The following is a 13,743-nucleotide window of genomic DNA, read 5'->3' on the forward strand; positions in this document are numbered from 1 at the left end:
TGAGGATGCCTGTTCCTCCCTGGAGTATTTTATTCTGAAACAGGCACAAATATAACAAATACTCAGTGTGTGACCATGAGAATGTAAGATTCAGCAAATGTATTAAGATGCATGCGCCTCTCTATAAGTTTGACACACCTTACTCCAGAGCACTGTTGCTAAAGGCCGGTGTAAGATCCCCAGTATGTAGTGAATTCCCCGCATACATTTGCATAGTAGCTGTATGCACATCACAGCAGATTTAGAATGGAGACTATTTGCAAAGTTGCTTTTATTAAAAACAAAAAACAGAACTGGCCTTGGGGCGATCACAGAAATCCAAAAACAAGTATCTTTTGTGAAACCTGCAAAAATGAAAAGCAGAAATGCTGTGGGATTTCCCATGTCCATATTTTGTGCCATGGGCTGTCCGTGGATGTTCTTTCTGGTCAGATTCAGATCCATGTTCCGAGTGATGCAAGGAAACAGAATTAACCACTGAGCCAGTATCAAATCATTGGACTACGGTATCTTACTTAATGAGCCAAAATGTAACCACTGAAAGATTGAATTTTATTCACTGAACCACTACATAATCTCCAAGCTTCTACATAACCACTGAGTCACTATATCTTAACCACCCACTATAAAATCACTGAACTACTTTATCTTATTCATTTAGTACTACATAAGCAGAGTCACTATATATTATTCACTGAACCGTTACATAAAACCCTCAAGTATCTATATAATTGCAGCCAGAAATGGGAGAGATTGAGTTGGCGATTGTTTTGCGAGTGACGATGCAAGCGGTAGTCTGAGGGACAAACTCATTCATGGTGGTTAAGGTCCCCGTTAATTTCCCCAAAACAGCAGCGACCGTCAGTTGATGTAAATAATGACCGCTACCCGTAGCCAAGTATGGATGATGTTATAGTTTGTCTTGATGCCAATCCATGGCAAGGCCTGAGTCTGCTACGATCAAAGTTTTTGTAAGGGAAACGGGGATGTTGAGGGTTGTAGACCCGCGCCCGTGGTGGGCGGTGTAGTGCTCAGTGCAGGCGGTCTTGTGTGAGAAGGAAGCTCCAGCAGTGGGGTTAACAGCTAAAATGGTGTAACTGAGGTTTATTCTTAATTTCCATTTTGATGATTGGAGCCCTTTTTGTTTTCTTTCGGACAATCCAATATCAAATTTCTCTGTCTTTCTTTTCTTAACAAATCTGCATTTTCTATCTTTCTTTCTTTATATAATCTTTTTATATTTCTTTTTGTGTGTGTGTATATCTATATATATAAAAATGAATGTATGTTTGCCTTTCTGTTTGTCCTTTATGCGCTACTACGCCATTCATCCGATCGCCATGAAACTTTGAGAAGTTGTTGAGTACACTTCTGGGAAGGTTATAGGCATAGTACATCGATCCTATGATGAATGGTGCGCGTGCGAGCGTCATCGACAGTTACGCCCCCCCACGTAGATCGTTCGCTTTCCATCATTGCCACTAATTCTCTCACTTCCCGATGTCGTAGAAACATGAAATTTGGCACGAGCATTGATTCTGTCATAAATGGGCAAAGTTAATGGGTTACAACTTGATTATTCAATTCTAAGCACCAAAGAATTAGTGTCCAAATTTTTCATACGGAATCTAATTCTCTCACTTCCCAATGTCATAGAAACTTGAAATTTGGCACGAGCATTGATTATGTCATAAATAGGAAAAGCTAAAGGGTCCCAACTCGATTATTTAATTTTATGCACCAAAGAATTAGTGTCCAAATTTTACGTACGGAATCTAATTCTCTCACTTCCCGATGTAATTTGGCGCGAGTATTGATTATGTCATAAATAGGAAAAGCTTATGGGTCCCAACTCGATTATTCAATTCTAAGCGCAAAAGACTTAGCGTCCAAATTTTACGTACGGAATCTAATTCTCTTACTTCCTGATGTCATCTAGATATATAAAAATGAATGTATGTCTGTCTGTCTGTCCTTTATGCATTACTATACCATTCATCCAATCGCCATGAAACTTTGGGAAGTTGTTGAGTACACTCCTGGGAAGATGACTGGCATAGTACATCTATCCTACGATAGGTGCCGCGCGTGCGAGCATTGTCGACAGTTATGCCCTCTAGACAAAGATCGTTTGATTTCCATCCCAAGCATAAAAGCAAAAGGCATTACGAGCAACCGTGTTCAACTACAAAATGATGCATCCGCCGAACATTTTGCAAGACAATTGCTGGATATTGAGAATGCTGAGGTAAAATGAAAGCTGTGCTGTGATTGGTTGCTATATATTATACTGCTGAGGCAACATGAAAGCTGTGCTGTGATTGGTTGCTACTTCTTATACTACTGAGGTTACATGAAAGCTGTGCTGTGATTGGTTGCAATTTTTTATATTGCTGAGGCAGAATAAAAGTTGCGCTGTGATTGGTTGTTTTTTCTCTTACTGCTGAGGTAGCATGAAAGCTGCGCTGTGATTGGGTGTTATATATTATAAATAGAGATGAGCGAGCGTACTCGGATAAGCACTACTTGCTCGAGTAATTGGCTTTATCCGAGTATCGCTGTGCTCGGGGCTAAAGATTCGGGTGCCGCTGCGGCTGACAGGTGAGTCGCAGCGGGGAGCAGGGGAGAGCGGGCGGGAGAGAAGGAGAGAAAGATCTTACCTCCGTTCCTCCCCGCTCTCCCCTGCAGCTCCCCGCTCCATGCCGGCACCCGAATCTTTAGCCCCGAGCACAGCGATACTCGGATAAAGCAAATTACTCGAGCGAGTAGTGCTTATCCGAGTACGCTCGCTCATCTCTAATTATAAAGCTGAGGTAACATGTAAGCTGCGCTGTGATTGGTTGACATATATTATACCACTGAGGTAACATGAAAGCTGCGCTGCGATTGGTTGACATATATTATACCACTGAGGTAACATGAAAGCTGCGCTGCGATTAGTTGACAAATATCATACCGCTGAGGTAACATGAAAGCTGCGCTGTGATTGATTGTTATCTAGATATATAAAAACGAATGTATGTATGTCTGTCTGTCTTCGCAGCAACGCGCGACGGGTAAACTAGTATATATATATTCCTTTAGTTCTCTAATTCTTCTGTGTGCTGCCTTTCTATATCTTTCCTCTCATAATCCTTGATGTTCTTAAACTACACCTTTTCCTTCTCACAGCACTATCTTCTTCTTCTCTCTTTCCTCTCCTTCTCCTCCGACTTACTGATTTTTCCTAACTGACTTTTCAACTGTCAACCTGTCCAGAACTTTCCCTCTTTTTAACCCAATCACGGTCCTCCTCTCATAATCACCCCACTGTCTTTCAGAGGGTAACGAAGAAGACCCCGAGCCTAGTGATGACCTGACAGTTGCACCGGCCGAGGGTGAGTAGCCAACTGATGATCAGCCATGCGGTGAGGATGCCTGTTCCTCCCTGGAGTATTTTATTCTGAAACAGACACAAATATAACAAATACTCAGTGTGTGACCATGAGAATGTAAGATTCAGCAAATGTATTAAGATGCATGCGCCTCTCTATAAGTTTGGCGCACCTTACTCCAGCGCACTGTTGCTAAAGGCCGGTGTAAGATCCCCAGTATGTAGTGAATTCCCCGCATACATTTGCATAGTAGCTGTATGCACATCACAGCAGATTTAGAATGGAGACTATTTGCAAAGTTGCTTTTTTTAAAAACAAAAAACAAAACTGGCCTTGGGGCGATCACAGAAATCCAAAAACAAGTATCTTTTCTGAAACCTGCAAAAATGAAAAGCAGAAATACTGTGGGATTTCCCATGTCCATATTTTGTGCCATGGGCTGTCCGTGGATGTTCTTTCTGGTCAGATTCAGATCCATGTTCCGAGTGATGCAAGGAAACATAATTAACCACTGAGCCAGTATCAAATCATTGGACTACTGTATCTTACTTATTGAGCCAAAATGTAACCACTGAAAGACCGAATTTTATTCACTGAACCACTACATAATCTCCAAGCTTCTACATAACCATTGAGTCACTATATCTTAACCACCCACCATAAAATCACTGAACTACTTTATCTTATTCATTTAGTACTACATAAGCAGAGTCAATATATATTATTCACTGAACCGTTACATAAAACCATCAAGTATCGATATAACTGCAGCCAGAAGTGGGAGTGATTGAGTTGGCGATTGTTTTGCTAGTGACGATGCAAGGGGTAGTCTGAGGGACAGACTCTCATTCACGGTGGCTTAAGTCCCGGTTAATTTCCCCAAAACAGCAGCGACCGTCAGTTGATGTAAATAATGACCGCTACCCGTAGCCAAGTATGGATGATGTTATAGTTTGCCTTGATGCCAATCCATGGCAAGGCCTGAGTCTGCTACGATCAAAGTTTTTGTAAGGGAAAGGGGGATGTTGAGGGTTGTAGACCCGCGCCTGTGGAGGGCGGTGTAGTGCTCAGTGCAGGCGGTCTTGTGTGAGAAGGAAGCTCCAGCAGTCGGGCTAACAGCTAAAGTGGTATAACTGAGGTTTATTCTTAATTTCCATTTTCTTTTTGCAGTTAACAGATAAAATATTTCCCTTCTGGATTTTGAAGATTGGAGCCCTCTTTCTCTTTCTTTTAATCAATCAAATACCGACTTTCTCTGTCTTTCTTTTCTTAATAAACCTCTTTTTTCTATCTTTATACATAGAATCCCATTTATATTTTTATATTTCTATTTTCGCATATATATATATATTCCTTTAGTTCTCTAATTCTTCTGTGTGCTGCCTTTCTTTATCTTTCCTCTTTTAATCCTTGATGTTGTTAAACTACACCTTTTTTTTCTCACAACAATCTCTTCTTCTCTTTCCTCTCCTTCTCCTCGGACTAAGGCCCCCTGCCTACAGACATTGCGGAATATCGCCAGCGATATTCCGACACGGGGGAGGAGGGGGGACCACTGTCAGTTCTCTTTGGTGAACCTATCTGACAGATAGGCATGCCGCGATCTAGATCCCGCGAGCGGAGAATCGCTATGATTCTCCGCCCGTTTACACTGCGGCTGCACTTTCCATGGCAACTCTATGGAAAGCGTTCACTGTGTTACCTGCGGCCGGATTATTGCCGTGGGTAACGCAATGAACCATCGCCCATGGACAGGCAGCCTAACTGGTTTCTCCTAACTGACTTTTCATTGGTCAACCTGTGCAGAACTTTCCCTCTCTTTCACCCAATCATGGGCCTCTTCCCATAATCACCCAACTGTCCCCCACAACTGCTGCCATCCAGCAAATGGCCAATGGGAAACAGGGCAGCTGACAGTCCATAGGGAAACAGAGCAGTTGTCAGGCAGATTTACATTAACCTCTGTTTCTCCAAATCTCCAAATCCTTATTGTTATTAATATTTAAAGACATACACACACAAAAACATAAGCACATTAAATATTATGTAGTGCCTCTGGGCCACTGCATCATCACTGAGCCACTATATAATTACTGAACCTAACTACAATTTACTCTCTAAGCCATTACATTTCTTGAAAGCTACAACTGAGCCTCTACATCTTACTCACTGAACAACAATATTATCAATACCATCATATCTTACTCATTGAGCCTCTATGTAACAGTGAGTCACTACATAATAATAATCTTTATTTATATAGCACCAACATAAGCAATGTAACCAGTAAGTCACTACCACTGAGTCACAATATTTTAGTCACTGAGCCACTGTCACTCCACATGGTTCCCAGTAGATCCTTCTCTGACTGCTCTCAAATCCTACTGTAATTACTGTATATGCTTCCATTCTTTATTTCATTTAGTTCCCACTAACTCTTTTTAATTTTGCAGATTGATAGTAATAACCCAAGAACAAGATACAGCAAACTGCCGCACCACATGCCAGCTTAACTGTACCAATTGGCTTCATCTATCCCAAATGCGCAACCTGCAATGTATAAAAGGATGGATCTGTACCAGGCTGCATGCTTCTGAGCGATGAAAAGAGCGGACGCATCCTTCCTGAAGATTATCCTTAATAATAAAAAGGCCAGAACCCTGCATTCCACTAAGGCGGCCATATTTGTAACCTGCTTCTAGTATCGCTTTATGTGGTGGCATTCTGTATTTCTGTCTACGGACAATAAAAGATTTGCATTCATCTTTTGCGTTGTGTTCTCTATCCAGGACTCTTATAGATGGTGCTGCACTAGGCAGGGTCAGAATACGCCTCATTTAAGGCTGTATTTACATAGACAACTAGACGTTATGGGTTCACACTGATTTACTGTATGTCCGGCTTTCAACCCCAGGGTTCCATCTGAATCCTCAAAAACAGCATTTACATGTAATGCTAGAAGGAATCACAGACTTTAATTAGTCAAATGGAGGCAAAAGGCTTTTCTTTTTGAAGTGGTTTCCATTCTTTTCCATGTATTTTTGAACAGAATAGCGTAAATCGACTACACTATTATGTCTACAAAAAAACCCTATTAAATGGCTTTTCCGGGGAGAATACTATTGAAGACTTATTCGTGGGTTAGGTCATCAATAGTTGATCTGTGGTCCATTGCTTGAGACCACGACCGATCATCGCTACAAATACACAGAGGTCAAACGGAAGTCTCTGTGCCAACCTCAGTGTAGTGGCCAGTGCTTGTAACTGCAGGCATGGCTCTCATTGAATTCCATGAGAGCCAAGCCTGCAGTTGCAAGTGCTGGCCACTACAGACAGGTTGGCATGGAGACTTCTGGTGCCTCTGCTCCAACCTGTGTATTTTCGGCACTGACAGTATGCGCCCTCTCAGCTCATGGGTCAAGGTTCCAAGCGATGGACCCCAGCTGATCAACTATTGATGACCTATCCCAAGGCTTTATTCTCCCATTTTTTTGTTACGGGAGAATAAAGCCTTATTCATTAATTACCTTGGACCAATGTATGCTGCCAAGTATTTGCTTTTTTCTTATTCCGAGGATAAGTCATCAATAGTATTCTATCTGGAAAACCTCTTTAAGGTCTACAGTTTTCTTGGGGGTTCCATCAGAATGTCCGAATACCATTCTTGGTGAATCAGGGCGTAACTGGGGGGAAGCAGGGTGGGGGTGCAGATAAGCCTGCAGTCAAAGGAGGTAATCAGATAATTAGTGCAGGAAATGCATTGGTCAGGTGACCAGACACATGTTTAGAAGGGCTGATGGAGAATCTGAAAGACATTTGAAGATGCCATGAGCATGTGATCAGTCATATGTTTGGGAGGAGTCAGACTTCAGACTCAAGTTTTTTGTTCTGTGCAAGAAACGAAGATACTCATGAGCTGGTAAAAGAGATGTAACACTGTGGGGGATACAGAGCAGGACACTCCCACTGTGGGGGATACAGAGCAGGACACTCCCATGGTGCAGGATACAGAGCAGGACACTCCCACTGTGGGGGATACAGAGCAGGACACTCCCACAGTGGGGGATACAGAGCAGGACACTCACACTGTGGGGGATACAGAGCAGGACACTCCCACTGTGGGGGATACAGAGCAGGACACTCCCACTGTGGGGGATACAGAGCAGGACACTCCCACTGTGGGGGATACAGAGCAGGACACTCCCATGGTGCAGGATACAGAGCAGGACACTCCCACTGTGGAAGATACAGAGCAGGACACTCCCACTGTGGGGGATACAGAGCAGGACACTCCCACTGTGGGGGATACAGAGCAGGACACTCCCACTGTGGGGGATACAGAGCAGGACACTCACACTGTGGGGAATACAGAGCAGGACTGCTATTACTATGGAATGTTACATCCCATACGGTGGTACGATCTCAGTATGTGTGTGGGGAGGGTGCTATTACTATGGAATGTTACATCCCATAGGGAGGTATGATCTCAGTATATGTGTGGGGAGGGTGCTATTACTATGGAATGTTACATCCCATACGGTGGTATGATCTCAGTATGTGTGTGGAGAGGGTGCTATTACTATGGAATGTTACATCCCATACGGGGGTACGATCTCAGTATGTGTGTGGAGAGGGTGCTATTACTGTGGAATGTTACATCCCATAGGGTGGTATGATCTCAGTATGTGTGTGGGGAGGGTGCTAATACTATGGAATGTTACATCCTATACGGTGGTACGATCTCAGTATGTGTTTGGGGAGGATGCTATTACTATAGAATGTTACATCCTATAGGGTGGTACGATCTCAGTATGTGTGTGGGGACGGTGCTATTACTATGGAATGTTACATCCTATACGGTGGTACGATCTCAGTATGTGTGTGGGCAGGGTGCTGTTACTATGGAATGTTACATCCCATAGGGTGGTATGATCTTAGTATGTGTGTGGGGAGGGTGCTATTACTATGGAATGTTACATCCTATACGGTGGTACGATCTCAGTATGTGTGTGGGGAGGGTGCTATTACTATGTTGCATCCCATACGGAGGTGTAATTTCAGTATGTGTGTGGGGAGGGTGCTATTACAATGGAATGTTACATCCCATACGGTGGTATGATCTCAGTATGTGTGTGAGGAGGGTGCTATGACTATGGAATGTTACATCCCATACGGTGGTATGATCTCAGTATGTGTGTGGGGAGGGTGCTATTACAATGGAATGTTACATCCCATACGGTGGTATGATCTTAGTATGTGTGTGGGGGGAGGGTGCTATTACTATGGAATGTTACATCCCATAGGGTGGTATGATCTTAGTATGTGTGTGGGGAGGGTGCTATTACTATGGAATGTTACATCCCATAGGGTGGTACGATCTCAGTATGTGTGTGGGGAGGGTGCTATTACTATGGAATGTTACATACCATACAGTGGTATGATCTCAGTATGTGTGTGGGGAGGGTGCTATTGCTATGGAATGTTACATCCCATACGGTGGTACGATCTCAGTATGTGTGTGGAGAGGGTGCTATTACTGTGGAATGTTACATCCTATACGGTGGTACGATCCCAGTATGTGTTTGGGGAGGGGGCTATTACTATAGAATGTTACATCCTATAGGGTGGTACGATCTCAGTATGTGTGTGGGGAGGGGGCTATTACTATGGAATGTTACATCCCATATGGTGGTACGATCTCAGTATGTGTTTGGGGAGGGTGCTATTACTATAGAATGTTACATCCTATAGGGTGGTACGATCTCAGTATGTGTGTGGGGAGGGGGCTATTACTATGGAATGTTACATCCTATACGGTGGTATGATCTCAGTATGTGTTTGGGGAGGGTGCTATTACTATAGAATGTTACATCCTATACGGTGGTACGTTCTCACTATGTGTGTGGGGAGGGTGCTATTACTATGGAATGTTACATCCCATACGGTGGTACGATCTCAGTATGTGTGTGGGGAGGGTGCTATTACTATGGAATGTTACATCCCATATGGTGGTACGATCTCAGTATGTGTGTGGGGATGGTGCTGTTACTATGTTACATCCCATACGGAGGTATAATTTCAGTATGTGTGTGGGGAGGGTGCTATTACTATAGAATGTTACATCCTATAGGGTGGTATGATCTCAGTATGTGTGTGAGGAGGGTGCTATTACAATGGAATGTTACATCCCATACGGTGGTATGATCTCAGTATGTGTGTGGGGAGGGTGCTATTACTATGAAATGTTACATCCCATACGGTGGTACGATCTCAGTATGTGTGTGGGGAGGGTGCTATTACTATGGAATGTTACATCCCATACGGTGGTACGATCTCAGTTTGTGTGGGGGGAGGGTGCTATTACTATGGAATGTTACATCCCATATGGTGGTACAATCTCAGTATGTGTGTGGGGAAGGTGCTATTACTATGGAATGTTACATCCTATACGGTGGTACGATCTTAGTATGTGTGTGGGGAGGGTGCTATTACTATGGAATGTTACATCCCATACAGTGGTATGATCTCAGTATGTGTGTGGGGATGGTGCTATTACTATGGAATGTTACATCCCATACGGTGGTACGATCTCGGTTTGTGTGGGGGGAGGGTGCTATTACTATGGAATGTTACATCCCATATGGTGGTACGATCTCAGTATGTGTGTGGGGATGGTGCTATTACTATGGAATGTTACATCCCATATGGTGGTATGATCTCAGTATGTGTGTGGGGAGGGTGCTATTACTATGGAATGTTACATCCCATATGGTGGTACGATCTCAGTATGTGTGTGGGGATGGTGCTATTACTATGTTACATCCCATACGGAGGTGTAATTTCAGTATGTGTGTGGGGATGGTGCTATTACTATGGAATGTTACATCCCATACGGTGGTATGATCTCAGTATGTGTGTGGAGGGTGCTATTACTATGGAATGTTACATCCCATATGGTGGTACGATCTCAGTATGTGTGTGGGGAGGGTGCTATTACTATGGAATGTTACATCCCATATGGTGGTACGATCTCAGTATGTGTGTGGGGATGGTGCTATTACTATGTTACATCCCATACGGAGGTGTAATTTCAGTATGTGTGTGGGGATGGTGCTATTACTATGGAATGTTACATCCCATACGGTGGTATGATCTCAGTATGTGTGTGGAGGGTGCTATTACTATGGAATGTTACATCCCATATGGTGGTACGATCTCAGTATGTGTGTGGTGATGGTGCTATTACTATGTTACATCCCATACGGAGGTGTAATTTCAGTATGTGTGTGGGGAGGGTGCTATTACTATGGAATGTTACATCCCATACGGTGGTACGATCTCAGTATGTGTGTGGGGAGGGTGCTATTACTATAGAATGTTACATCCTATAGGGTGGTACGATCTCAGTATGTGTGTGGGGAGGGTGCTATTACTATGGAATGTTACATCCCATATGGTGGTACGATCTCAGTATGTGTGTGGGGATGGTGCTATTACTATGTTACATCCCATACGGAGGTGTAATTTCAGCATGTGTGTGGGGAGGGTGCTATTACAATGGAATGTTACATCCCATAGGGTGGTATGATCTCAGTATGTGTGTGAGGAGGGTGCTATTACTATGGAATGTTACATCCCATACGGTGGTATGATCTTGGTATGTGTGTGGGGGGAGGGTGCTATTACTATGGAATGTTACATCCCATACGGTGGTATGATCTCAGTATGTGTGTGGGGAGGGTGCTATTACTATGAAATGTTACATCCCATACGGTGGTACGATCTCAGTTTGTGTGGGGGGAGGGGGCTATTAATATGGAATGTTACATCCCATACGGTGGTATGATCTTAGTATGTGTGTGGGGGGAGGGTGCTATTACTATGGAATGTTACATCCCATAGGGTGGTATGATCTCAGTATGTGTGTGGGGAGGGTGCTATTACTATGGAATGTTACATCCCATACAGTGGTATGATCTCAGTATGTGTGTGAGGAGGGAGCTATTACTATGGAATGTTACATCCCATACGGTGGTACGATCTCAGTATGTGTGTGTGGAGGGTGCTATTACTATGGAATGTTACATACCATACAGTGGTATGATCTCAGTATGTGTGTGGGGAGGGTGCTATTGCTATGGAATGTTACATCCCATACGGTGGTACGATCTCAGCGTGTGTGTGGGGAGGGTGCTATTACTATGGAATGTTACATCCCATACGGTGGTACGATCTCAGTATGTGTGTGGAGAGGGTGCTATTACTGTGGAATGTTACATCCTATACGGTGGTACGATCCCAGTGTCGTAGAATTCCTTTGCGGAATCACGGCTTACTCAATTTGGAATGTTTACAGCCCTCCATATTAATTCTGAATTGATAATGCGCATAAGAAGTTCCCACACTGACACGAAGTTCAGCATGCATAGCTTCCTCAATTCTAACTTTAATGATCGGCGTGTAGCCTATTTTAAGAGTTTAACAAATCCGCCCATCTGGGCAGGTCAAAGATTACATGCATACAACGTATTGTTTAATTATTGGATAAGCATCTTGCAATTCTTCCATCCTCCGGTCATCTGTGATTGGCCATCAGGTGGTGGATGAAATGAGTGGGTTGTCTTGGAGCCACGTGGGGTTCCTTTGATATGATTGGATGTTACATCATGAACTATAAATTGCACAAACCTCCCATGTTATTTGCATACGTTTCCAGTAAAGTCGCTGGGGAAATTTCTGCGGTTGTCCATGTCTGATTCCTAGTTCCGTATTAGTGCATGCAGCTGGACAGTCAAATATATTTATACATGTTGGTTACGGGCTAAATTGCTAAATTCCATCTTTGTCAGCAGAGTTTATAAAACAGATATTTCATATATAGGAAGTACTTATTGCACAACTGTCATGAACTATATTTGTAGCAAGACAGAAGTATATATAACAGAATGTTAAATTGACAACTGTCTACTGCCAAAGCCCACCGATCCATAATATAGGAATACTGGACTTCCACCACAGAACTCTTAATAGAAGCGGAGCAATTCTTGTGCTGTAACATTTGTTAGTTATTTAACTAATATTGGATGTTGAAACTACTAGTATGTCTTGTTATGGAATCTAATCTTTGTCATACGCCCGTCATACAAATGTAAAAAGTTATATGCCACTCACATCCTGAGGGGGCTCTTAACCCATAGCTTAGCCCCCAATTCAATTGTAACCACATACAATGTTAGGTGGTCACCGCTGTGACAGAAGTTACAACATAATATATGTGATTTATGCATTAGACGTTAGAATTTCTCTAAGTGTCAAAAAAGAGGAAGTGAAGGTGGGCTGCAATGGCGTCTGTATTAATATACAAAGACACCAGCTTAGTGAATAGAGAGAATTGCAGTACATTACCAATCAGATGGAGATGCCCGGCATCTAAGACTGCATCTGCCCGGTCGCCGGAAGTCTGACAAAAACTGTTGTAAAGTAGCCACATTCTCCTCTCGCTAGGCTGTCACGGGAGGGAGAGATTCTAAAAAGAGGAAGTTACTTGCCCTGTAGTCCCAGCACAAGTAACGTATATTCACAGACAATATAAAATAAATAAATAAACTACAGGGAGTAAGAGAGACGGTAGAGAAGCCAAGGAATAGGAAACAAGCAGGTAACGATAAGGCCAGGTATCCACAGGAGGAACGGGGCAGATTGACCCGTAATTTGTAAAATGTAAATTGTGTGATGCATAAGACTTTATCTTTATTGGGTTGTGATGTGTACCCAAGGACTGCCAAACATTGAATGAGGGAATAAGGAAGTAAGTGATTAGCCACACTCAGAGGGGTGGAGCTAGATGATGCAAGAACACGTCTCTTATCCAAGGAGGGGGTAAGAATCATAGATAGCCAGAAGGAAAAGTTTTGTTTTTTCTCCTGTCCCAAACTCAGCTTTCCACGGTTCCTGACAAATTATGGGACACCTACAAGACAGGCATAGGGAAATTGAATGTATCGACCATGATAATATATACGAGACCCAGATACACACCCCTGGGTCAAGCAGTATCCCCCTAGATAAAAAAAAAAAAAGGGTGAAGGGTCAGCCACACATGTTAGGTGCTGTGTGCTGATGCTTTGGAAAAAACTGCCAGCCGGCCACAATTTCACTGTTAATTTCTCTTGCAGAAGGCTGTAAGGCCTGGAGGCCTCCAAAGACTAACCAAGTTCTGCAGGCCATACCTGTACATACACCCGTTGCCAAATTCCGCACCTTTCTGGACCTTGTTTCATACTGCCGGCCATATGACAGTATTGATACAAAAGCACGGAGGACAACCACAGCCATGAGGGTGGATCCAGTGACTTGAGGAGCTCCCTCA

General features: G+C 43.2%; 1 long non-coding RNA gene across 2 annotated transcripts; it reads left to right on the forward strand.

Annotated features, from left to right (window-relative positions):
* Window positions 1-2,758: 2,758 nt before the first annotated feature.
* Window positions 2,759-6,137, forward strand: LOC136631962 (uncharacterized). Of its 2 annotated transcripts, XR_010793106.1 has the most exons (3): window positions 2,849-2,863; window positions 2,964-3,377; window positions 5,828-6,137. It is a non-coding gene; the product is annotated as an uncharacterized lncRNA (long non-coding RNA). The 2 variants fall into 2 exon arrangements; XR_010793105.1 differs by having other exon boundaries at window positions 2,759-3,377.
* Window positions 6,138-13,743: the final 7,606 nt, after the last annotated feature.

This window comes from Eleutherodactylus coqui, chromosome 6, assembly GCF_035609145.1.
Source record: "Eleutherodactylus coqui strain aEleCoq1 chromosome 6, aEleCoq1.hap1, whole genome shotgun sequence".
In the NCBI taxonomy this organism is placed as follows: Eukaryota; Metazoa; Chordata; class Amphibia; order Anura; family Eleutherodactylidae; genus Eleutherodactylus; species Eleutherodactylus coqui.